The following is a 25,723-nucleotide window of genomic DNA, read 5'->3' as shown; positions in this document are numbered from 1 at the left end:
CAAGTTTACTGGCCAATAGTGAAAGGGGAATGACCGTGAGGGAGAACATCGATATAGGAGGAGAAGTAGTTTGTTACCATAGTTGACAACTGCTGTCTCCTGTCACTTTTGATCGATGCAGTATTACCAGTCGTGTGAGCGGTACTTGAAAAATCAGTCCACAACATGGTCATGAAACCCCTGTGTCCAACGCCACTTCGGCTGTGTGCACCACGAACACCTCTTTCATGTTGCCACCTACAGCTTGTTGGAAAAACATCACCGCCGCTGTGTGCTGGGAATGCCTCAAACAAACGGTTTACCAGAGTTGCTTGTTTGTTAGCCAATATTAGCTCTAGGTTCTCCTGTGGTACGATGTTTTGGAATTTGCCTTTATAGCGTGGATCCTGGATGCTGGCCAATCAGTAGTCGTCATCGTTCATCATTTTGGCAATGCGGGGGTCCCTTTTTAGGATCTGCAAGGCATAATCAGACATGTGGGCCAATGTTCCAGGTGTCAATGATGCACTGAGTGCTGGGTGGAGGAGCACTTTCTGGCAAATCCACATCCCTCCAGTCACACACAAACCTTGTACCTGACCTTGCCACGCCAACATTTTTTCTTGCCCCCTGAGAATCATCCTCCTCCCCAAAATAATCATCCCCATCATCCTCCTCCTCTTTCTCCATGAGACTTCCCTGACCAGAAAATGGCTGACTGTCATCAAGGTTTCCCTCCTCCTCTTCCTCCTTGGCTGCAGACGCCTGCTCCTTAATGTGCGTCAAAGTTTGCATGAGCAGATGCGTAAGTGGGATGCTCATGCGTATGATGGCGTCGTCTGCGCTTACCAGCCGTGTGCAAATCCTCAAATCACTGAAGGACTTTACAGAGGTCTTTCAGCTTCGACCACTGCACACCAGACAACTCCATGTCTACCTGCAAACTGCCTGCCCATGTATCCTCCCATAAATGAATTACAGCCTGCCTCTGTTCACACAGCCTCTGAACCATGTGCAGGGTGGAGTTCCACCTTGTTGCAATGTCGATAATTAGGCGGTGCTTGGGAAGGTGGAGCAATCGCTGCAGCTTCTGCATACGACTGGAGTGTACAAGCTCGCGGATGTGTGAGCACAGTCTTCGCACCTTATGGAGCAGGGCTGTTAACTCCGGATAATTATTGAGGAAGCACTGCACCACCAGGTTCAAGGTGTGAGCCAGGCAAGGTATGTGGCTGAGTTTTAAAAGGGCTATGGCTGCCACAAAATTCCGGTCATTATAACTAACTACCTTGCCTGCCTCAAGATGTAGACTGCCCAGCCATGACTCAGTTTGTCGCTGCAAGTAGTCGGCCAGTACCTCCGCGGTGTGTCGGTTGTCGCCCAAACACATCATCTTCAACACAGCCTGCTGACGCTTTCCACTAGCTGATCGATACGGGGCCACCTCGTGTGCAACACTGGCAGCTGCGGATGGAGTGCTCGTGCGACTGCGCTCTGTGAATGAGCTTTCGCTTCTGGAGGAGGAGGAAGAGGGTCGAACACCTACAGCCAACTGTTTCCTATACCGTGGAATAGTCAGCACTGTCCCACTGCTGCTGTCCCCTGTGGACCCTGCATCCACCACATTAAACCAGTGCGCAGTGATGGACACGTAACAGCCCTGGTCATGCCTACTGGACCATGCACCTGTTGTGACGTGCACGGTCATGCCAGATAACAGCTGTTGCGATGTCGTTGCCTGCTGCGGATCCTCCTCCTCCTCTTCTGAGCTATTGGCAGCGGCACCCTCTTCCCCCAATGGATGCCAATCTGGGTCAACAACTCGGTCATCCATCACCTTCTCTTTAATTTCATGTGCACCTTCCTCTGTGTCACCGTGTAAGGTGGTATAGTATGCAGGAAGGGGCACCCGAGTTTCATCAGGCTCAGATTCTGGTTCAGTACACTGCGAAGACAATGTAGTGCTCTGAGTGAATGTACCAGCAGAAAAATCTAGCAGTGGCTGTGCATCAGTGCACTCCATGTCAGATTCATCTTGGACTGAGGAATTCATGATTTGACTTGCTAACCCAGGCATGGTATGTGAAAAGAGCTCCATGGAGTAATCAGTAGTGTGGCCTGCCACATCCTTCACTTTTGGTGGGGGTGAAGGACAAAAGGAAAGGTGTTGTTCCTGACCAGGAGCCTCCAATGACGACTCAGTGCTTTTATTTTTTGAAACTTCAGAAGAGGAGGCGAGAGAGCTGGAGGCTGTGTCAGCAATGTAAGCCAAAACTTGTTCCTAAAGCTCCAGCTTTAAAAGTGGTTTACCTACTCCCAGAAAAGAGAGCCTTCGAGGCCTTGTGGAGCCAGACGATGACGCAGGCTCAACACCTCCTGCCTTAGGTGCTATTGTGCTTTTGCCACTACAAACAGATGCAACACCACCACCACCACAATCGGGACCAGCTGGCAACCCCCGCCCACTTCCATGGCGCCTTCCACCATACTTGCTCATTTTTGTGAAAATGTACCCAAAATACCGCCAGCTATATGGTACTGTAAAACAAGGTAGAAGGTGTATCTACTATTGGTGAGAATTTGAATCTCACTATAGATTTGAGGACGCAGAACTATTGTCTCTGGCCCAGTAGAGATTACACCTCAATGTAACAGGCTGAAATTGGATGGTGTATGACAAGGTGTAGGGTGTCTATAGGATTGGTGAGAATTTGAATCTCACTATAGATTTGAGGAAGCAGAACTATTGTCTCTGGCCAAGTAGAGATTACACCTCAATGTAACAGGCTGAAATTGGATGGTGTATGACGAGGTGGAGGGTGTCTATAGGATTGGTGAGATTTTGGATCTCACTAGAGATTTGAGGATGCTGTCAATTATGCTCTCAGTCCAAGTATGGACGCAGGCAGCCTAATAAGCAGGTCTGCTGCACAGTGCACACACAAAAGGGTGGAAAAATGAACCCTTGGTAACTGTGCAGAAAAGAGGAAGAAAAGTATTTTTGCTTTTAAAAAAGCAGTTTGCACAGCAGTGTGCAAACAGCAATGAAGCTATCAGGGAGCCTTATAAGGCAGCCTAATAACCAACAGAGCTGATGCACAAAAATAGAGCCTCCCCTGTCACTGCACACAAAGTATTGTGTTGTAAGTGGAAATCGCTAACAGCAGAAGCAGTTTTTTGGTTCTTCTTCCCTGCCTAATGCTCTCCCTACAGAATCAGCAGCAGCTCTCCCTATGCTAAGATCGCCATAAGTAAGATGGTGGTCGGCATTCACGCCCTTTTATAGCCCCTGTGACGCCACACAAAGCCAGCCAATCACTTGCATGCACTTCTCAAAGATGGTGGTGACCGATGCCTATGTCATCGCGTTGCCCACAGTGTGCGTCCTCCATCTTTGGCTGAAAAAGGGCGCTGGAAGCATCTTTTGAAACGCGACTTTGGCACTCTGGTCGCCTACCTCACGCTATGGTCGGGTTTCGTTTAATGAAATCCGACTTCAGCGAAAGTCGGCGACTTTTGAATATGACCGACCCATTTCGCTCAACTCTAGTCACAAGTCTACTACGGTAGTATATTGATGTGTAACTTCACCAACGTGTCGCTCTGGCTGCCTCCATCTCCTAGAGGGCAGCTCGTGTTCTCTTTGTATTGTCACCTAGGTATCACTCAATTGTACGTATCCTTTAAACCTCTCACTGGAGCATGCTTCCTGTTAAGAAAGCTTCCTGCATTTCCTGCTCACATGACCAATCATTTAAGGAGGCTTCCTGCACTTCTTACTCACACGAATGTCACCTTAAGAAGGCTTCCTGCACTTTCTGCTCACATGACTGTCCGTACCTTTAAAGAAGACATCCTTGCTTTAACCAGGCACAAGACCATCCGCTCCTTAAAGTAGGCTTTCTGTCTTTAACTGGGCTTCTTCTTCCATTGTGCTGTTCTCAACTCTCTTGAATGTGGCTGTAAGCCAGTTCAGCTAGCACTGCATGTCTTACCCATCATTGGTCAAGACAATGACTCACTCTGTCCTGGCCTGAAGGGTTTTTATTTTTTTATTTTTTTTTTTTTTAACTGCGATAGATTGTCACATGACCTTGTTCCCCCCTTGCTTCTTTGTCCTACCTCTAACACACATGTGGCACCTCTGAGGGTTCAGTCACCACAGAGATACTGCACCTTACCCAGAGGTGTGGTATCCCACAACCAGGTAGGATGGAGACACCTGACCACATTCCACACCTGCATCCCACACACTTGTAGATTAGCAGAGCACCCTTTATGGCCCCTGCTTGGTACACCAAGGATGTTGGGAGGTGGGCGGAGATTTAGTGAAGTTCGGGAGAATTGTAGGATGTTAGAAGAGTTCCCTCAGAGGGAGGGAAGGTGACAGGACGTGTCTGGAGCAGCTCTCATCAGTAGGAGCTGCTGGACAGATTGGCTTTAACAGAAAGCTCCCTGAAGCAAAAAGTGGTTCTTCTTGAGGCACGGGTGGAGAGTACTCCCTGTGGGGCTCGTTCCATGCTGACGGACGTCAGGTGGAGGAAGAAACCAGGTCACAAAAGGGTCTCATCCCCTATCCTAGTGGAGTTTACATCAAACTCAACTAGCAAGCTGACAGTTGTGGTCACTTTATGGGCCACAGCAAATTACCACAGTTATTCCTACCAAAAAGGCAGCTATATAGGATCAAAGAAATGGATTTTACACATTGTCTGATAGCGTCCCAGGCCAGCAGCTGCAAATCCTAACTGTGAGGTGCTGGAAAGGAAGGAAAGTGGAAAGCAGCATTGTGGAGATGTCCAGGGAAGGTACATACTGACAGGGAGTGCAGGAAGGGTGTACTTCATTCTGCCTGAGAGTTGGCTGGACCCCTCACCTGAGGAACACAGCACTGAGGTGGGCGTCTGTGTGCATCAGAACCGTGAGTAAAGTCTTGGAGCAGCATTCAACTGTCATCTGCCTTCTTTCTGCGTCACCAACCCAGCACTGCTATATTCTTTACTACACACTACATCACCATTTCTAAACTTCTCTCAACTGCCCTGGGACTACAGCTCTACCTGTGGAGAGTGATTACACCTCAGCTGCACCTTACCATCTGTCCCAGAGGATCTGCATTGCAGCGCTGGTCCCCTTGTGAACAGATACTACAGGTGGCGTCACAAACTTATACACACAAACTTTATTCCTATTCATTTCCTTATTATTACATGAACGCTTGGGGTCACGGACCAGGTCACTGCCACTGTGACACTTCCCCTTTAAGACACTGGCCCGGAACTGAGTAACCCACTGCCCCTGGGGCGGTTCACATTCACTTCCAAGTTCCTGCTTGCTTTCTTTTCATTTCTCTTCTTATCATTTCTGGCCACTACATGATGGTGTTAATTTACTTCAACTTCACTGTACATTCAGTTACAGAAGTCTCCCACTCACTTACATTCCTCCCCTCTTTAAACTCCCCAGTCCTCAGGCAAGAAATGTCACTTAGTGTCTAGGTGCTCCTCGAGGGTGGCCCTGGCGTAGATAATATCCAATCACACGCTTGTGTCTCCTGAATAACATACTGCCATATTTAGTCATCTTCTGAAGTATTTGTGGGTGGACACCAGCATTGGCACATGAGGCCCTTCCTGACTCATTTCTCCTATAATTTTTGGCCACCAGATGGTTGTGTTCATGTACTTCAGCTTCAATGTACATTTCGTTTCCGAAGTCTCCAAATTACACTATAGCTATTGACTTCAAGTTACTCTGGCATGGCTGGGTGTCTTCTGCATGGAAAAAAAAGTTGAAGACAATGCCCATAAAAGGGCCAAACACTGCACAGAAGCTAGGACAGTCTGAGCATTCATGAATGGAGCCTTAAATCAGACAGGCAGGAGCGGATCAATTAAAGATGTTGCTAAGCACTAATCTAAAATCTGAAGGCAAACTCTTAGGGAGGCTTAAGATCTCTGTCCAACCCAGAGATCATAAAACTTTATTTACATATTAAGGAAACTGAAGATTTGTCTGCAATAAGTCATCAGATCGCACCTATATCTCTATCATTTTTTTCAACTTTCTATGATCTGCATGCCAATATAAATGGCTTAAGAGCACTGATCCTTCTGATAGCTTATCCCGTGGGAATTAACCATTTGATTATGTCTATTTCTCCATTGAAAATACATACAAGCTTGGTGAGCATATGGTCATCTTGAGAAAAAAAACAGTATAGTGATCCTAAGATTTCTACTTTGACATTTGTTATTGGCTTTTCAAATTGGCCCTACTTGCATCACGGTTTTGCCATATGCTTAACACGTAGATGGCTCCCGAAGTGTATGTATTACTTGTCCCTTTGGGGTCATAAGTTGGAATGCGATACAAAGAGTGTCTAATTGATATCTGACTGGTTGGTATGCATACTATATTTTAAAACATGGAAAAGGGTACTTGGCTTTATAATTCTACTGTCCTGTAAAAAAAAAAAAAAAAAATGCACGGTATATGGATGACCAATTCCTTTGTGTGGTATATCTTACATGCTAAAATCACTCATAAGTAGAGCTGAGCAAATTGATTTTGATGCTAATCAAATTTGTGCCAAAATTGAGAAAATTTACGAAACATGGCAAATTGAAGCAATTTACGTTTTGCTTTGCACTAATTGCCAAAAATGTCTGCCTCTATTTTACACAATGCGTCTTCCAGAAAAGGCTCACATGAACGCGATCGGTTGGACTTTCACATAATGCCTTGCTTTTATCACATTAGAAGTAACAGCACAGCCCATCATGAGAGACTATTACAGCCTATGTAAAAGCAGAGGTAGGGAATGCAGCATCCGTTTTGGGAATAACCTGGATAGTGAGAAGACAAATAAATATAGAGTCAAAAAAGCCGTAAAGAAGTATAGAAATTCTATATATAGTGAAGAATGGTTATCAGCTGTTTACCATAGCCATATATTTTAGAGGTCATAACGGTGAAGCTGTTGAATTAGAATGTTGACGTTTTGCTGATCTGTACTCAAAAAGTTATTATGGCATCTTTCACAGCCCAAAGGAACTTTTTCTGGGAGGAGACAAAAAAAATTAAAAACGAAGAGTGTCTAAAATTTTCATTGTACTAATTTATACTTATTATACTTGTATCTCTTACAAATATTATAGCTTAACATATATTCATTTAGCATATTCAACGTTACCGAAACAGCCTTACAATGACCTCATCATCTACTATATTGTGTTCCAGCCGTAATGTTTCTCTACCCACCTTCTCACATATTAGCTCAATATATAACTTGAAATGGAGATGCTGTTTTCCCAGTAGAGAACATATATATTGTCCATCAGTGAACTCTCTTCTCATTGAAGTCATTACATTTCCTAATGGCTGACGTTGCCCTAATGGTTCAGGAAAGCCGTTACTGTATATACTACCGATGCAAGGATAGTAAATAATTTATTTGCATCTTCTGCATCTCAACGTCGTAAGTGATGGTTTCCAGCTGGATAGTACTTATTGTATCAGAAGAAGGTGCTCAAATCATGTCTTCTCCTGAAGGAGAGAAGGCTTACCTATTGATTGACATTACGAGGCAGTCAGAGTGACTACAACAGGTAGCATATATCTTCTTGCACTTTGATGGCTGCCAAGGTCTAAGAGAGAAAGTGATATACTTTTCCAGGGAGATCTTATACATGGGTAAAGTAATGGATTTGAAAAAAAAATACTGCAAGTCTTAATGGTGTGAGATCAATATTATTACTATCGCAGGTAAAATGGCATCACATGTATTATTAAGACTCTCCGAAATAGGAAATTTCACAAAGCTCAAATATTATATGGATCATTATAGCAAAAGAACAGCTAAGCCGCCGCTTTATGGAAAGGACCCTGTATTTATTAAGGTAAATCTTTCTCATATGATTCGTAACGCCTATGACTTGATGTAGGTATTTGTACCCTTTTTACCGTTTCTTTCAAATTATTAATTCCGGAGATTATTGTCAGGAAATGGCCACTTATAAGTTAAACAAATATGAATTTGTGATTCTCTGCTGGGATATGTTTATATTATATGAAGAGAAGCAGGCGGCACCGCTGTCACCGTGCTTGGATCCGTGGCTTGCAGCAGGCAGTAAGCTCACATCCAGGACTCCCAGGTGCTTGACCTCGTAGCAATCAACTTGTGCATTCCAGGTAGAAAAAAGGTCGCACTCTACGGGGTAATTGTGAATCTTTATTGACACATAATTACATGTCACGTCGGGGATGTGATCGCAAGAGTGCCAAAAGGCTGACAACGGCCGTTTCACGCTAGAAGCGCTCGAGTACCGCGAAACGGCCGTTGTCAGCCTTTTGGCACTCTTGCTATCACATCCCCGACGTGACGTGTAATTATGTGTCAATAAAGATTCACAATTACCCCGTAGAGTGCGACCTTTTTTCTACCTGGGATATGTTTATGTTATGTGTGTCTCTGCTTGGCTAGAGTTGAGCGAATTTTTCAAAATTCAGTTCCGATTACGATCGACGGCGAATATTGTTTTTGCAATATTCGCCGAACGTCATTGGAGTCAATGGGGATAGAAACGAACAAATAGATTCGGAACCGATCAGCAAACATAAATTCGGCACGGATAGGGTACCAATATTGCACGAATAGGGCAAATTCACATTCGGCGACCGATTCCGAACATATTCGGTCAAATCTATTCGTGGCCATCAAGTCATCGTCTGTAGAGGCTTTTTTTTTTTTAATTTTTCAAAAGTGTATTGATTTTTTTCCCATGAGAAATAGGAGTCTTATCAATTTCAAGCAAATAAAATGGTTGATCTCGAACTAAGTGGGATATTGAACTCAGCTCCAGTCAAGCTTAACATGTTATTGTGTGTACACTATTGCAGCCATTTTCTTTTGAACCAACACAAATAAGCTGAGAAAAAATAAAAAACTGAAGCAATTTTTTTCAAATCTTCTTGATGATGATTGTTGGCTATAGCTTACTGCCCCAATTCAAAAGTCATACAAATAAGTATAGTATTCTTTTTTTACCTTTCCTCTTGGTTATCCTAACAAAAGACATGCAAGATGGCTTAAAGAAAAACAATATTTTTTATTTACTGACTAAATATGATTATTTTTATGCTATATGTGGTCATCCAGTGGTTGAAGTGGAAATTAAAACCCTATTAAATATTTTTCTAGTTTGGTGTGAAAATGTATTGAATTGGAAGAAATTGGTGGAAAACGTAAGGGTGGACTTATCTGCATTCTACAACATCTTCTTACCGCATTTATGGGCGCATACTGCCATTTAGATAAAGTTGGGTTCTACACTGATGTAATTTTTGCATAACTATCTGTTACAATTAGACATCTGCAGCAGTTGTAACATAGATGAGATGGAAGCATCGTTACCAGGTCAATTTCAATTAGAGATGAGTTGGTTGCCAAGTTTTGACCCACAATTTGATCTGGATCAAATAAATTTGCTGTGATATGTATTAAAAAGGCTAAAAATCCACTAACTACTTTGAAAAAAAGGAGAGAGAGAGAAAGACAGAAAGAGACAGAGAGAAAAAGAGATACAGGGAAAGAGAAGAGAGAACAAGAGATAAAAAAAAGAGAAAAAAAGAGCGAAAGAGAAAGAGAAAAATAGAAGAAGATGAAAGAGAAAAAGAGCGAGAGGGAGAGAAAAAGGGAGAGAGAGTAAGATAAAATAGAGAAGAGAGAAAAGGAGAGAGAAAAAGAGAAAAGGAGCTAGAGAGAGGGAAAGAGAATGAAAGAAGAGATAGAGAGGAAAAAAGAGGGGAAGAAAGATATAGAAAGTAAGGGAGAGATAAAGAGAGACAGAAGGGGAGAAGGAGATGAAAAGAGTGCAAGAGATAGTCAAAGAGAGATAGATGGAGAGATAAAACTGAAACAAGGCTCCTGGAGTTCCTATCACTGCTGTCCATAGTTGGGATGAAGAGAGGAAAAATACAGTGAAACAGTGAAGGCAATTTCATCCTTTAGATAGCAAATATGAAAAGTACTGTCTCCAGCCATACCAGGTCTGATAGTTTATTCCAGCCTATGTAATATCTTAGCAGCAAGACATCATTTCGAAGTCCGAGTGGCTGTGTAATATGTCATTTGACCACTTTATGAAGCTTCAGTGTAAAATGTTTCCAGACAAGTATTTTTGCTTTGCAATCTTTGCTAGAGATAGGGGAACCCAAAATGGTAAAGTTTGAGGTACCTAGTGTCCACCCACAGACCTCGGACACAGAATTCTCCCGGAAGTCTCTGTTACTGCTTGGGTTCGGCAGCCAAAAAAAAGCAAAGTTTAATGAAAGGCTGCAGCAAAGCCAGTCATTAAGCTTTTCAGTGTGTGGACACTTTCAGCTCCAAGTATTGACAGGGCTGTGATTTCCTAGCACAAAATAAAAAGTGGCTTGCTTCCTCTATATTTTTGATCACAATTGCAGCTGTCTGATTTATCTTGGCTGATTATCAAAAATAGAGGGGTTCCCAAGCCATTTGTTTAATTATTTAATTAAATATAAATAAAAAAAAAAAGTGGGGTCCATTTTTGATAACCAACCAAGATAAAGCAGACAGCTGGGCGGCTGGTACTCACAGACTGGGAAGGCTCATGGATATTTAGCCCTCCCCAGCCTATAAACAGCAGCCCACAGCTGCCCTAGAAAAGGCGCATCTATATGTTGTGGCAATTCTGGTGCATTGACCGACTTTTCCCGCTTATCCTAGTGCATTGGCCTGTGGTGTAATATTTTGGGGTTGGTGTCAGCTTTGTAATGTCAGCTGACATCAAGCCAAAAGGTTAGTAATGGTGAAGCGTCTATTGGACACCAACATTACTAACCCTATAGTCAAATATAAGAAAGCCACACACAAAGAAGCTGAACAAAAAACTCCCTGACAAATCCCTTTTACCCATTTATTAAGATAAAATTAAACTTAAAAAATGTGAGTAATCCACACCTGTCTGCTATTAATCCAGAATATTGAGGTCTCACAATGATCCTCAACTCTGCTACACCTGGATGCTGTGGAGTGTGGTGGCATTAAGAATGTGACAGCTCATCACGGAGTCTGGAAAACAGGAGCATAGCATGAGAACCGCCGGTTACAGTGTTGAGCGGTGACAAGGTTACCACAGGTCACTGATGGCATTTCTCATGGTAACCTCTGTGTGAGCCATCCAGTGATCTGCAGTAACCTTACTGTAAGGTCACCTGAGTTCATAGTAGCTGGTTCTTACGCTACACAGCTCCAATGCTGGACTGATGAATGACTGCAAGTCCAGTACTCAGCACTCCGGCACTCGAGCTACAGTGAGACCCAGTGGCTGTGAAAACATTAAAAGGGAATCTGTCACCACATATGACCTATTTAAACTATTAATATGGGTATATAGGTTATTGAATGCTGAAAACAGGCCTACCTGTGTGTCTCATATAAGATGTGTTGTTGCTGAGAAATAAACTTGATCTAAATAACCTGTTGAGGATGGTGCCTGATATTTATACCTTGGGAAGCTCCATATTTATTGCCCCCTTTCCAGAATAACACCAGCCCCCAGCTGTCTGCTTTAATTCATCTGGTTATCTAATATATAAAGCTCTCAGTGTGTATGTATGTATGTATGTATGTATGTATGTATGTATGTATGTATGTATGTATGTATGTATATGTCCGGGATTGGCATCCGCACCGTTGCAGCTACAGCCACAAAATTTGGCACAGTCACACGTCTGAACCCTGAGAGTGTCCTAGGCTATGTTGTGAGGTGAAATTTTAACCACGTGCGTTCCAATTTACCAAACAATTTTGCCCCTATCTACATAATGGGGAAAAAGTGTGTGCGCGTCAAGCCCCGCCCCTCATTATGATGTCATAATGCCCCTATCTACATAATGGGGAAAAGCATGTGCGTATCAAGCCCCACACCTCATTATGATGTCATAATGGTTGCCATGGCGACGCTGATGTCATCATAGGTTGCAAGCCCCGCTGCTCATTATGATGTCATAATGGTTGACTATGGGATGGAGGATGTGTGATGGGTATATGGGCACTGGACTATGGGATGGAGGATATGTATGATGGGTATATGGGCACGGGACTATGGGATGGAGGATATGTATGATGGGTATATGGGCACTGGACTATGGGATGGAGGATATGTATGACCGGTATATGGGCACGGGACTATGGGATGGCAGATATGTATGATGGGTATATGGGCACGGGACTATGGGATGGCGAATATGTATGATGGGTATATGGGCATGGGACTATGGGATGTAGAATATGTATGATGGGTATACGGGCATGGGACTATGGGATGTAGAATATGTATGATGGGTATACGGGCATGGGACTAAGGGATGGAGGATATGTATGATGGGTATATGGGCACGGGCCTATGGGATCGTGGATATGTATGATGGGTATATGGGCACGGGACTATGGGATGGAGGATAATTATAACTTGCTATAACTAACCGCAGTTAGTTACTATGCCCGGGCAGCGTCAGGCTCTTCAGCTAGGCTATATATATACACAAGTGTATGTGTGTATCGACGATGATGTCATAATGGTTGCCATGGCGACAATGATGTCATAACAGGTTGCAATTGTTACGAAGTCATAATAGGTTGCCATGGTGATGATGATGTCAGAATGGTTGCAACCTATTATGTCATCATAGTCACCATGGCACAGGACTATGGGATGGAGGATATGTATAATAGGTATATGGGCACAGGACTATGGGATGGAGGATGTGTGATGGGTATTTGGGCACGGGACTATGGGATGGACAATAATCATAATTTGTTATAACTAACCACAGTTAGCTACTATGCCCAGGCAACGCCAGGCTCTTCAGCTAGTTAAAAATAAAGGGGACCCCATGCCATTTTTTCTTTTATTTACTAGCTAAATACATGTACAGTAAACTACACATGAACTGCACTAATCATATATCACACTGACATCTTTGTTGCTATGTCCAGGTGCCAGCTAGTGAATACTCTCATCAGCTTCTCCTGCTCTCTCTGCCATCAGTGAGACTAGGCATATGCTGATGAAAGTAGTCGCCATCAGCCAGTGTGACAGGCAGTAACCCCATCACCGCCAGTCACAACTGCTGGCTCACAGACTGTCCTCTGTTTGACATCGTGGGAAATGTAGCGTTGTGACAGGCATTAACATTGGTAAGGCTACCACTGATTAGAGCCAGCGTTTCCAGAGCTGTCACACAGATGACAGAGTGGGAACCCCTGGATGTACAGGCCCCTCATTCACTTGAATGGAGTCCCGATTTGGGATCAAGTACAGGTACTGTTCTGGTACCTGAACCAAACATTTTATAAAGTTCGGCAGAACCCGACAGACCTGACCATTCACGTGTCCGACCATCCCTAATACTCATAAATCAAAGTGTTTGTATTTGCATAGAACAGCAAAGTTCACGAAACTTGACTCAAAATAGATCTATGGACTGATTCACTCATTTGTAGATTCTGAGGTTCTCAGTCCATTGATTTCAATGAGTGTCCCACCACAATTTCTTTCCCTCAGTGTTTACTCCTAAAGTTCTTCCATAGAACATGTCATGGCTCAAGTGTGGGTTAAAACTTCAAGACCCCTATAATTTACATTACCTGTCTCATGGCAATCTGTTATCTTAGGCCAATGTGGAAAATACAAAATGTTTAAATGTCCCATAAACTGTTGCCATGTGACAGACAATAGAAGAGTAAAGTATTGATTCATTTTTGTCACCTATTTCAGAAGTTTGAGATATAGGATATATGTGAAGAGAATGTGTAATATATTTGGAGGAAATGAAAGGCATTCAAGAAGAAGCCACATCATTTGAAGGACTTATATGAAAAATTGAACATTTTGACTTCAATTCAGATAGAAATTGGAAGCTACTGAAGGGATTTGCCTAGTGGAACTGTAAGGTAGAAATCTTTATATTTATCTGAACCTCTGGGACAGGAAATGAATGGTCTTTGTAATGTGCAGCTTGTTGAATGCAGAGGTTCACCAGAAAAAAAACCTCCATTTTTATCTGCTAAGCTAAATATCAATTTGCAGTCCTACAATAAAAAGGTTAAACAATTTCCGAAGAATAAAAACTTAGAAATGGATATTGCGACCTCTTATTATGTTGACTAAACTGATCTACATTTTTTGCAATTAATAAGCAAAATTAGATTTAGCTGGAAAAAAATAAGTGTTTTTTTTTCACTTTTAGACATATGCTAAAACTAAACTATGGTTAGTTATAACAAATTATAATGATTATCCTCCATCCCATAGTCCCGTGCCCATATACCCATCACACATCCTCCATCCCATAGTCCCAAGCCCATATAACCATCATACATATCCTCCATCCCATTGTCCATGGTGACTATGATGTCATAATAGGTTGCAACCATTCTGACATCATTGTTGCCATGACAACCTATTATGACATTGTCACCATGCCAACCTACTATGACATCGTCGCCATTGTAGCCATTCTTTGCCATGGCAACCTTTAGGACATCATCGTCACTATGGCAGCCTATTATTACATCAGTCACCACCGTCAGCATAGCAACCTATTATGACATCGTCGCCATGGCAACCATTATGACATCGTCGATACACACGTACACTCATTTTTATATATCTAGATTGTGTACCCATAACTGGCTGTGAAGTCAGTTGATATTAGAAAAGTTCTCAAAGTTAGTACAAATAAAAGATTGCACAATTTCCAATTGCAATATCTCTAAGATGTCCATGTAAAGCATGCACAAAAAATAAAAATTACATGATACAACGGTAAACAATAAATAGGCTTTAAGTAGAAGATGTCATCAGAAAACCGCATGTTGTTTAAACAAGTTTTTCTGTTAAACTTTTTTTTTTTTTAAAACTTCTTAGCAATATTTTATTTTCCTAAGTATCACAATATGATTTAAAGTAAATTTTAGAAATGTTGCAATTTTCCTACCGGCCACTAGGGTTACTTTTGTCTTTAAATTCCTCTTTCAGGAAAGCTACATGTAGTATAGCGGCAAAAGGCTGACTCAGACACTGCACATGCTCATGAATTCTCTCAATAGAAAAGACTAATGTCATTGTGATAGGAAGGAGTCAGGTGTGACATAGCAATAGGCCGGGGTCACACTTGCGAGAAACTCGCATGAGTCTCGCATCTCAATACCCTAGATTAAAAACACATGTGACACGCACAAAAAGTGAACAAGTCGATTGGACAGTGTTCACACCACCCAAAGACTGAAACACAAAGAGAAAACACAGTATGACAAACGTGCAAAAATACTCTGTTGTAAAAAATATAACAGTAGACAGCCAGTGCTAGTAAAAAATGATTACAAGAACAGGGTATTTAGTTGATACATTTTTTGCAAAAAATGTATACTAAGCCACTCCACCAACGTCACAGTATACCCATCTCGGAGCAGTCCTATCTAATGTATTTAAAACCTGATCATGTGAACAGTACCTATGTGAGCAGGATTCAGAAAGGTGCTTCTTGATGTAGGCACGCTGTGTTAGACAGCTCTTTATGTGTGTGTCACACAAGAGAGGGGCAGAAATCTACCAAACCTTGCTGAGCAAGGAACTAATAGAATAAAAACACAAGTGACACGCACAAAAAGTGAACTAGTCGGTTGGACAGTGTTCACACCACCCAAAGACTGAAACACAAAGAAAAACACAGTATGACAAACGTGCAAAAATACTAAGCCACTCCACCAACGTCATGGTATACCCATCTCGGAGCAGTCCTATCTAATGTTCACATGATCAGGTTTTAAATACATTAGATAGAACTGCTCCGAGATGGGTTTACCGTGACATTGGTGGAGTGGCTTAGTATTTTTGCATGTTTGTCATACTGTGTTTTTTCTTTGCATCTCAATACCCGGCACTGCCGCCGGCACTTAGACCAGAGCGCTCAGCCTCATACAAAATACACATGCAGCCGCACACTCCAGTCCCAAGTGCCGGCGGCTGTGCCGGATATTGAGAAGCGAGACTCATGCGAGTTTCTCAAAGTCTGACCCCGGCCTTATTGTGATTGTTGGATAATGTGAAATTACCTGTGTATAAAGGTGCTATCTGTCATTGTAATCCTGCCTCTGATGATTATGAGACTTTGCCTGAAAGGACAGGAAGTATGAGGCAAAAAGACCCTGGGCCTTATGCAAAATTAGCAAGATGTCTAATTTTGTTTTGTAGTTTTTTTTTTTAAATTAAATATTGTAATGTGAAAAAATACCAAAATTTGAAAAATATACATGTAATAAAAAATGTTGATTTAAACAACAGGTCATTTTCTGATGACACATACCAACTGGACCTGTCAAATGCAAGTTTTTGACTTGTGGTTAAGATTTCAGTATCCCATTGTCCTCCTGTGAATTACTTGTCCATTTCGCCCTTCTGCTTCTCAACTCCACCTGTCCAGTCCTTGCCACTTTTTCATATTGCCACCGTTCATGCTGAAATCCCATAGCTTCTCACACTTGATGGTCCCTTTGGCTCTGATTTAGCCCAGGTGGGTTCTGCGCATCTTCGTACATGGTCACGGTCTTCATCAAAGGAAGAAGTACTTGCCCAACGTAAGAGGATCTGAGATTTCAGCACGAGCAGAGGTGATATTAATATGTGACTAGGACCGAATGGGTGTCGTGGAGGGGCCAGAAAGGTGAGTATGAGGATTACTTTAACATTTTGATTGTCCTTTACTTTTCAGAAATTCCCCGTTTTGCTGGAAACGCATCAAGGCGAATTACAGAACAATCTGCATTTTTAAGAATGTGGATGTTTGTATTTTCAGGTTGAATTTTATTTCACTCGAATGTATTTGTTCATCTCTACTCATAGGTCATTGCCATGTCACAGCTTCTGAAGTTGTTAATTTTTAAGATTTAGTCTGAATTTTTGGTTCTCAGCTTGAGCTTAAAACTATTAAAAATGTAATTTATGAAAAAGGAATAGAATTTATATTTAAAAGCATTTATTTTACACAACAGGTGGCTTTATAGCGGAAAACTCAAAACAAAACCATATAATGTTCTAGCAAATATTCACTGTGGTTTCATAAAAGCAGCTGAAGTAATTGACACCTGGAATAGAGTTCTTTACGTTCCTAATTTCCATCCATTTTTTAATTGCCAATACACTCTACATATTATTTCCCCAGCATTATTTAGCTTTCCTAGGCATAGTCTGGAAAATACATAAGAGGTAATGGTTTTTCAGAATCACTCAGCAGGAACCTTCCTTCTGCTCGTCCATCAGTATTCTAGACTTTTCACATTTGTAAAAAGTCAGAGAGGTTAGAAAATATTAGCGAACAGCTTGATGAAGAAATAGCCATTAGATTTAAAATTAATAACTGCAGGCCTAACCAACTAACAGTATAGCAATTGTAAAGACCAAGATAAAGCTGGGAAGCACAAGTCATCGCTAATTAAAGGCTTAGCCATCTGGTGGCCATGTCTCCTAGCAGTTTTTTGAATGGAGCAAAGGAATTTAAATCAGAAATTAAACATAACATTTTTTGTCCAAGAACTAACATCAAAATTTAGAAGAATAAGTACAACTGAAAATTCCCCCAAATACCTCTTTGCTTGTAGGACCTTTTTGCGATGGCCAATCAAAATAACAAAATGGTCTACTTGGGTTGGCCTAAGCTTGCAGACCTTAGAATAACAAGTGTACAAGCATTACAAATTGTGATATTTTTCTTTTGCTTTATCCCTTTTTGATGCACACAAGGACAAATATAAAATTAATATAACATTACTATCCAGGAGCTGTGTGGTGTGAAGAAAAAGGACATCCAGACCTCAGTTTGTTGAAGGAATTGAAGATTTACTCAGAGATCATGAAAGAAAGATGGGTTCTGGAGCATAGCCATGAGGTGTAACGTTAGTAATATAAATTGAGCACTAGTGTCTAACGGGGGGGCCATAGGTCAAATAGACCTAGTTTTAGTAGAGAGCTGTAAACAAAAAGTAGTTATCAAAAATAGTATCCACCTACTACAAAGTGGCCTAATATGTTAGAAACTGGATGTCAGGCTGGCTTTAATTTAGAAATGGTCATCTTGATGACATAACCCATTTAAGAGTTGCAACTAGTGATGGGTGAACCCCAGGAAATTTGGGTCTAGCGGGTTTGGCCAAACATTTAAAAAAAAAAAGTTTGGTTCAGGTACCAGAGCAGTACCAGTACCCGAATCTGGACCCCATTCACTGGGGGGCTGCGCATGGGATGTACTTGGACATTCCAACATGACAATGATCCAAAACACAAGGCCAAGTAGACCTGTCATTGGCTACAGCAGAACATAGTGAAGGTTCTGGAGTGGCCATCACAGTCTCCTGACCTCAATATCATGGAGCCACTCTGGGGAGATCTCAAGTGCGCAGTTCATGCTAGACAGGCCAGGAATTTACAGGAACTGGAGGCTTTTTGCCAAGATTAGCTGGCAGCTTTACCATCTGAGAAAATAAAGACCTCATCCACAACTACCACAAAAGACTTCAAGCTGTCATTGAGGTTAGCTGGGGGCAATACACGGTATTAAGAAATGGGCTATTTGAACTTTTGATCAGGGTCATTTGGATGTTTTGGGTTGTCATTATGATATAAAAAAAGAAAACACAGTAGTTTGACAATAAATGGCTTCACCCAACCACTACCGATGAGTGAAGATAAAGGATGAAAACTAACTCACTTGGGGTCAAATGGATCCCCTGCAATGCCTCACTAATGCATTACTATTAACAAGAACAAGTCAACTACAATAACCCAGTTGCTGCTTGTTCAAAGGTCTGTTCAAACTGCATGGACAGCAATCTCTAAAATAGTTTGCATGTTGTCAAGAGCACATATCCTCTTTCAATTGAGCAACAAGCTGCAGACAACAATGATTATTAGATTTGCCTAAACTATGTAATCATGAGATAAACAAACATTTTGTTAGTTCATCGATTGATCGATGGTATGTTTCAAGGGCCAATGATCGATAAGGCTCTATTGTAGACTATTGGCCTTTGTAGATGGAACGTAAAGTAGGCCATATGCCTTAGACTAATGTTTGTTGATTCATCTACTTTTGGCATGACTAATTGACCAGCCATGTTTGAAGACCTCGCAGCTCTCCGGGTGATATTATGTGGATATAGATTGAATTTTAAAATGCTTGCCCTTTGGTTCTCCCTAGAGATAACTTGCATCTAGAGTTGTCGGTCTTTATTTTCACACAGGACACATCCTCCCAGTCATGTCAAGTTTACCTGTTGATTGGGTATATCAACAAAATGTCTATTGTGGCCAATTTGTGACTAGACTAGAAGAGATTCCAACACAAGATAAAAATTATACTAAGTTTATTAATAAATTAAAAAAAAAAATTTTTTTTTTTAGAAAGGATGCTAAAAATTAGACAGGGCTAAGGCCTCAAAAGCAAGGAGGAAAACACAGCCTAAAATCATATCACTCTTGGGTAAAGTAATGATTCCAGACTCCAGACTAATCAGTGTGTCCCACACATAGATCGTAGACCCACTGCACCATGATCAGAGATTACCTAGAAGGGACGTAGCTAAGTGGCTGCTGGGTGTTCAATAGAGCTCCTGAAAGTGGCTATAAACTTGAATTGCAGGTAGCCACAAGGTACCACTCTTAGGCCTTCCAATGTTTTGTAGCTGCTGACATTGTCAGGATCACATACACCGACACAGACTTGGAATCACTAGCAGGACAGGATTTCGACATTGTTTAGACAACATGGGTTCTGAGTCACAGGCAGGGCAGACACAGATTTGGAGTTGCTAGCAGGACAGGATTTGGGAACTGTTCATACAGCATGGGTTCGGGTTCCAGGCAGGATGGACACAGATTCGGAATCACTGGCAGGACAAGATTCAAACACTGAGACAATCTTCAACAGTATGGACTCAGGAACAATAACCAGGGCAGACATTGGAACTAGCTCAAGTACCTTCAGAACAGTATCAGGTAATGTGGGTTCAGGTACCGCAGATGAGGCTTCAGGGATCAGGTACCACAGGTGTGGCTTTAGGGTTCAGGTACCGCCTTATCGGCATCAGGTACAGGTACCGCCAGAGCGGTGTCAGGCTTCAGTTAATGCAGGATCAGTGTCAGGCTCAGGACAGGACAGGTAAGAACAGTGTTAGGGTTCATGTAATGTAGGTGCAGATTCAAGCACAGGTACCACCAGCGCCTTATCAGGGATCTCATATCACAGATGTGGCTTCTAGCAAAGTACCACAAAAGTGATTTTAGGCTCTGGTACTGCAGTGAGTGGTATCAGTGTTCAGGTACTGTCAGAGAGGTGTCAGGGTTCAGGTACAGTAGGGATGGTGTCAGGGCTCAGATTTCGCAGGAAACTGCTTTAGAATATGGATACCTGGCAAATCACTAGCTGCCCAAAACTACAAAATGGAGAACGTTGCTCAGGCACCTCCCTGCTGAGGAGCGTGCCTTAAATATTTAATGCCTCCCAGCTACTGGCTGGAGGCATTTCCAAAGTGCACACTCTGCTCCTCTAAGAACAAGTGGGCATGCAAACGCAATAAGCAAGCCGCTGGGAGAACTATGTGGCATGTACAGACCCAGACCAGGAAGTCGCACAGCAGGTAACTAGGACACCGCTGCTGCCGGGGCATGAGTGTGTTGGCGTGCCTTCTGGGAGAAGCGAGAGGGACCATACACAGCACAGCGCAACACTGTTTTGTAGTATGATTTTCTGTCAATTATTCTTCCAACAACTGGGACATCTCTAAATAACAAGGAAATTTTAATGATTTTAGTTCCTCATGGGTGGTTCTTTATTGCCATGAAAATATTTAAATACTATCCTATGGGGTATTAGGTAAAGATGATACTGACTGTGGTCTCTGAGGGCACAAAAAGAAGGGATTGGGGCAATAGTCATTGATAGTTGGAGCCTTTTTGTAGACCCCATCTCCTCTGTGAATACAACTTTAAACAAACATTTAACAGACATCAATTAAAAAATTACATTAAAAGGCAATATAAATGTTAAAACATTAACCCGATTCTCCAAAAGCGATAGATGCAAGTCCTAAAAATGTAAAATTAGAAGTGTACTGTCAAAACATATTTCTCAGGACTGTTTTAGGGTTAGGGTTAATCACTTCACTTTCCGCCTGAGGATGATAAAACTTTATTCGGAGAATACATTTTTCAGCTATTTTCAAAGAATATTTCTCCTGACTGTCATGTGGAAATGTTAAGTCTTAAAAAATAGCAGGGGTTAAAAGAGCCGAAGAACTGAACTCTTGAGGGGTTACCTGGGGATCTTATACCTGTGTGGCTATGTCTGTAGTTAGAAAATATTCAAATAAGGATAAGAAATAGACCTGTGATCTCATCTGCAATAATATGGGATTTCAGCAGCAAGACAACCAGAGTAAAAATCTAAAATTATTTTGATCCATTTATCCACATACATATCTTCTAAATAGAATTAGGCAAATACGTTTCAAAACTATGATGATCCATAGCGCGGAGCCCAATAGAAAATGATGTAATGCATTTCCGTTTAAAAGGGTTGTGCAGAATTAAATAAAAAAGATAAAAAAGCGTTTGAATAAAAAATTAATGAAATTGACAATAAATAGGAGGAAAGGAATAAAAAGGAAGGAATGAAGGAAGTAAAGGAGGAAGGAACGAAAGTAGGAAGAAAGGAGGGACGGAAGGAAGGGTTGGTGGGTAGAAGAGTTGGTAGAAAGAAAAAAAAGGAAGTGTAGAAGTGAAGGATGGAGGGAAAAAGGAGGGAAGGACTATCAAAGAAAGCAAGATAGGAAGGAAGAAATTAAGGGGGAAGAAAGGGAGGAAGTAATCAAGGAAAAAGAGTAGGAGGGAAGGAAGGAAGGATGAAAGGATGGAAAGACAGAAGGAAGGAAGGAAGGAAGGAAGGAAGGAAGGAAGGATTTTACAGAGTACTGAAATGCTGGGATGGAGAAATCTAGGAAAGATGGACAGAAAGTAGGAAGTGAGGTGTGAGAGAAGATTAAAGAATGATGGAAAGAAGTAAGAACAGAACTTGAAAAAGTTCCACATTTGGAATGGTACGTCACCCTGAAATGTTGGGTCAATAAACAACTATATTTTGGACTTTTGGAGTGCTGCCTTCATCTTTTTTGGATAGACAGATACAAGATGTACAAAGATAGAGAAGAATCCACCTAGGTACAAATTTGACAACTGGAAACATGGTGGCGTTGTACTTTATTCATGTGACACCACAATGCACAGGTGCTTCTCATCAAAAAAGTTTATTTATTTCAGTTCTTCAATACAAAAAGTGAATCTCACATATTTTATGTAGTCATTACACACAGAGTGATCCATTTCACATGTTTATCTCTGTCTATGTTAACGATTATGGCTTACAGAGAATGAAAACCCAAAAATCATTCTCAGTAAATTAGAATACTCTATAACACCAGCGTGAAAAATGATTTTAAAATCTGAAGTGTTGTCCTACTGAAATGTATGTTCAGTAAATGCACTCAATACATGGTCGGGGCTCCTTTTGCAACAATGTGGCATGGCATGGAGGAGATCAGCCTGTGGCACTGCTGAGGTATTACAGAAGCCCAGGTTGCTTTGATAGCAGCCTTTAGGTCATCTGCGTTGTTGGGTCTGGTGTCTCTCATCTTCCTCTTGACAATACCCCATAGATTCTCTATGGGGTTAAGGTCAGGTCAGTTTGCTGCCAATCAAGCACAGGGATACTGCTGTTTGTAAACCAGGTATTGGTACTTTTGGCAGTGTGGACAGGTGCCAAGTCCTGCTGGAGAAGGAAATTTCCATCTCCAAAAAGCTTGTCGGCAGAGGGAAGCATGAAGTGCTCTAAAGTTTCCTGGTAGACGGCTGCGCTGACTTTGGCCTTGATAAAACTCAGTGGACCTAGATGACCAGCAGATGACATGGCTCCCCAAACCATCACTTATTGTGGAAACTTCACACTAGACCTCCAGCAGCTTGGGATGTGGCCTCTCCACTCTTCCTCCAGACTCTGTGACCTTGACTTCCAGATGAAAAGCAAAATTTACTTTCATCTGAAACCAACACCTTGGACCACTGACAACAGTCCAGTTCTTTTTCTCCTTGGCCCAGGTAAGACGTTTCTGATGTGGTCTATTGGTCACGAGTGGCTTGACACAAGGAATGCGACATTTGTAGCCCATGTCCTGGATACGTCTGTGTGTGGTGGCTCTTGAAGCAATGTCTCCAGCAGCAGTCCACTCCTTTTGAATCTCTCTCAATTTTTTGAATCGCCTTTTCTTAACAGTGCTTTCAAAGCTGCGGTTATCCCGGTTGCTTGTGCACCTTTTTCTACCACACTTTTTACTTCCACTCAACTTTCCTTTAATATGCTTGGATACAGCACTCTGAACAGCCGGCTTCTATAGCAATGACCATTTGTGGCTTCCTCTCCTTGTGGAATGTCAATGACTGCCTTCTGGATATCTGTCAAGTCAGCAGTCTTCCCCATGATTGTGGAGATACTGAAACAGACTAAGGGACCTTTTTTACCACTTAAGAAGCCTTTGGGTATTTATTGGCTGTAAGCCCTAATCATCAATGTTAACAGAAATAAACACTGGAAATAGATCACTCTGTAATGACTATATAATATATGAGTTTCACTTTTTGTTTTGAAGAACTGAAATAAATTAACTTTTTGATGATATTCTAATTTTGTGAGAAGCACCTGTAGATAGATGTGGAAGGAAAGGATAAAGGTAGGTGATAGGGAGAGAGGGGGAAGGTAATAAAGGGAGGCAAAAAGAGAAAGGAAGAGTAGATGAAACAGAGGACATGTGACGTAATTAAGAAAATGGTGGAAGAAATGGAAGAGTAAAAACTGAACAAAACTAGAATGGTGCAATAAGCAATAAGAAAATAAGGATGTGAATGAACAATGAGGTCGCAAAGACAATAAGTGAAGAGGAGTAGAATCTACTAGATTAATAGTTTTACCATAGCATATTGATTGGATCACATTGCCTTAAATTCTGATTATTTTCTCTTTTCACATATTATGTGAACATTTGTATTATAGCGGTATTACACGTGAATGACATTATCATTTTATACGGTTATAAAAAGGTGGCCAACTGAAATGGGAGGTTCAGCACCCCTTCTGAGGAAGATATTCACATTGAAACGCGCGTCAGGGGGTCCCTGGGTGATTCTTTCTGGTAACGACTTATCAGCATGCTACCAATGGAGCCATGAGGTATTTTTTCACATCTATCCTTACTCTCCTTATGAATTTATACATACAATTTTTGTACAACTTTTTGCAGTGTGGGATATTTCCCTTTGGAGAAGGATGAGATGTGAGAAACTAGTAATGTTTTGAATTATTTGTGTACATTTATGCATAAGGTGTATTTTTCACATTCATCTACTCCTTGTAAATTTACAAAATAATTTTATTATAATTGGGTATTGTGGGTTATTTCCCATATGGGGAATGATTGAATGTGAAGAACCAGCAATGTCCAGAAAATACATGTATGCTTTTTAATGCAAGTCATTTATTTGCTAAAAATATGTGCTCTGTGAGATTTGTGTGACCATTTGTTGCCAGTTTGCACACTTATGTGTAAAATTACATTCTACCTTATGAAAAATTGTTTTTCACCCAGAGGCTGTGTGTTTTGCCGCTATTTCATTTCAGGTATGGTTTGCCGACTCTGTTTTATCTCATGTCATATGTTTAAATAAAAATTAAAAATTTTATTCTTATTGGAGGACCTTTCCTTTTGTTCCTCATTAGTTTTACCATAGCATATTGATTGGATCACATTGCCTTAAATTCTGATTATTTTCTCTTTTCGCATATTATGTGGACATTTGTATTATAGCGGTATTACAGGTGCGCATGTATAAGCAGACATACAGGGAAGGATAAGCAATTTAGTCTTATATTGCCCTTGCATTGCCTTCTGTTACCCTTAGTATTTGCCAATGTGGCTTCGTCATTCGGCAGCCTCTGCCTCTAGCTTTATGAAGTCGTTGAATATTTCACAGGTGTAAATGAGCGCTCACTGTATCGCGCTTATTAAGAACAAGCATAAAACACGTCAATAGACACCTCACATGTGTAATTATTTTATAAGACTGACAGTAGGGTTTTCACTGTCATGCACCGGCGGACGTAATTTACTGTAAAGCATAGCGGGCCTCCGCCTCTGGCTGCCTATATACATGCAGACGAGCATGATCACAATTTTTTTGACATCTCATTGTGTCATAAATAAGAATAGACAATAATAAGGGAAATCACATTGCTACCGCTGATTGCTTCAGTTTGAAATTTGTGGCTATAGCTTTGAGGGGAAGATTTCGAGTAATCACCAATCCAATATGGCTTCTGCAATGTATGATTCCCTTTGATAAATTGAGGCATTTTCAAAGTCAATGAGATTTCAAAAAAAATGTCTTGATTAAGGACGACTATTTATTGCAGCTACAGTAATTGCCATCGACCTTATTTTCTTTGTCTCTCCTTCATTATCGAGTGTAGAAAGGTGACTCCTTGTGCTGCACCGGCCTCGGGGCTGCGATTCATTTATTATTGTTTGATTCTACAATTGCCGCTATGACCTGTTTTTTTT

The 25,723-nt window shown here is 41.4% G+C and overlaps 1 long non-coding RNA gene across 4 annotated transcripts in view; it reads right to left on the bottom strand.

Moving 5' to 3' along the window:
• The window catches only part of LOC141096333 (uncharacterized), a 272,072-nt gene that overhangs the window by 112,413 nt on the left and 133,936 nt on the right, over positions 1-25,723 (bottom strand). For 2 of the 4 annotated variants that reach the window (XR_012233668.1, XR_012233667.1), the window contains exons 4-5: positions 6,924-7,041; positions 6,690-6,827 (exon numbers count right to left, since the gene is read on the bottom strand). This is a non-coding gene — a long non-coding RNA (uncharacterized lncRNA). Of the gene's footprint in view, positions 1-5,922; positions 6,828-6,923; positions 7,042-25,723 lie in introns of those variants that run through there. The other 2 variants (XR_012233670.1, XR_012233666.1) reach the window with 1 other exon arrangement.

This window comes from Dendrobates tinctorius, unplaced genomic scaffold, assembly GCF_039654945.1.
Source record: "Dendrobates tinctorius isolate UK_male_01 unplaced genomic scaffold, ASM3965494v1 ptg000009l, whole genome shotgun sequence".
Lineage (NCBI taxonomy): Eukaryota > Metazoa > Chordata > Amphibia > Anura > Dendrobatidae > Dendrobates > Dendrobates tinctorius.
The sequence above is the reverse complement of the archived record's forward strand: the minus strand, read 5'-3'. Positions and strand labels throughout refer to the sequence as shown.